The sequence below is a fragment of the Macrosteles quadrilineatus genome, unplaced genomic scaffold (genome assembly GCF_028750875.1).
Source record: "Macrosteles quadrilineatus isolate MER2022 unplaced genomic scaffold, UCM_ALF_1.0 Scaffold_2__2_contigs__length_208266976, whole genome shotgun sequence".
NCBI lineage: Eukaryota > Metazoa > Arthropoda > Insecta > Hemiptera > Cicadellidae > Macrosteles > Macrosteles quadrilineatus.
Window position 1 is genome coordinate 129331 of NW_026542595.1, and position 2121 is coordinate 131451.

The following is a 2121-nucleotide window of genomic DNA, read 5'->3' on the forward strand; positions in this document are numbered from 1 at the left end:
TGAAACAGCGTTCCGTTATCATAACATTATAGAGTTAAAGATAAAGATAAAATTATCTAATCTGTAATAGAATAGTGATAACAAAATTAACTGACAACTAACAAACTGACCCATCTCTAAATTTCTCTCCTTTGAGCGAAACATCTCTTTTATATATTTCGTAAAGAACTATATTAGTGGCAATTATGATTAGTCCAAAGTTAATAATAAAACTAGTTACAGGTAGAGTACTTTATAAACAGATACATATAACATTAAATATGTTGTGTCATCTTAAATCTGTATATTTGGGAACGATGAAACTGCTCCGATATTTTAGGTAAGTTTTAAATGATGAAACTGCTCCGCTCATTACAGAGCATCAAGAAGGGTCACCTCGCCATACCAGAAATGCTGAAATTGCCCCGAGCGCCCGGCCAGGTAGCCGCTACGGGTCTGGGGAAAAGGCAATTGTTGTTGTTCCTGCGTTATGTCAGTGACTGCAGTCTTCTAATAACTACCACCAATATCAGGAATTATCCTACTAGCTTATTTTAGGTTAGGTATTGGTACTACAGAAACAAAAAGAGGGAATTATTGTTGTCCCTGCGTTCTGTCAGTGACTGTATTCTTCTACAGTAATAACTACCACCAATATCATGAATTTCTAGCTTTTTAAAGGTTAGGTTAGGTTAGTTTAGGTTAGGTTGGATTAGGTATTGGTACAGAAACAATTGGCTTGGTAGGAAAAGCAGTCGACGGCAGTTAACTTCAGAAGAACTTAGAAGACTGCAGTCACTGATAGGATAGGACACAGGGACAAAAATAATTCCCTTTTATCTCCATTCCTGTAGCGACTACCTGGCCGGGTGCTCGGGGCAGTTTTAGCATTTCTAGTCTTGCGAGGCGACCCTTGCTAATCCTTTTTAATAAGCGGGGCAGTTTCATCGTTTCAAAAGTACCCAAAACGTCGGGGCAGTTTCACTACGCCCGTATATTTTTGTGTTAGAAGTATTTGTCGTAAGATTATGTTTTCGGTACCATTAGTTGGAGAAGTCATTGGCTCATATTAAGTGCAATATCATTTACTAAAGTATTAGACTTATTTGTTTTAAGTAATTATAAAGCGTAATTAGTGGTAATTGTAATGGTGGAACATGCTAAAGTTAAAAAGACATTACATTGACGAAAGATAGAGGCAGGGCTGTCTATAGTGGTAGGGATCCGGAACATGAGAATTTCATCACTGAGCCTTGGGTGTAATTTATCCCCTAATACACAGTATACGGAGAAGGTAAGGATTTTGTAAAATTTTCTAGTTTGAGCTTTGGGTGAAAATATCCCCACTGAACCCAAAAAGTGGTTTTAGACGTGATGTGTTTGTATTGTGTGCATATACAGAGAGCTACATACTACATCAATGGTCTAATTGTGATGCAATTCGGCATGTGGGTACAAATCTATGGTATCTCAAGTATTTTTCTTCAGTTTTTAAATTTTTAATGTTGACGGTGATTTTTCTATAAAAAAGACGAAAACTCAGATAAAAAAACAGCTCTAAAGTTTTTGACTAAACGTTATGGGCCTTTTAACTAAAAACAACAGCACGACTCACAATGCTGTAAAAACTACGCTCCAAAAATTATTAAAATCTTTGTGTGATTTTATCTACAATGTACCATAATTACTTCACTATTTACTCAGATAAGGGCTATTTACAAGCTAATGGAAGGTATTATGTGTCAATTTGCTGATATAGTTGATTACAACTTTTATGGATGCTACTTCTACACTTGCATTGCTCATCCACATAGGCTCGGGCCAGTGTGTAGAACGTATTAAGCAATAATGGGTGAGCAAGTAAGCAAGGTTTGCTAGCAATAATGGGTCAGCTGATGCAGTGCAAGAAAAAAAAACTCTGATAAATAATGGCGGCACCGAAGACTAACCCACGACATCACTGCATGCTGCATAAAATACGTAGTCTGGCGCTCTATGGAATGACATCGGCTAGCCAACATTAAAATGCTACCAATCACTAATTAATGAGTTAAATGCCGTAACCTGATGTAGCCCACCTTAAAATTATGTCCAGTTATCTAGAAACTCTCTCAGGGGTGGAGAATGTCCTCTACATTGGTG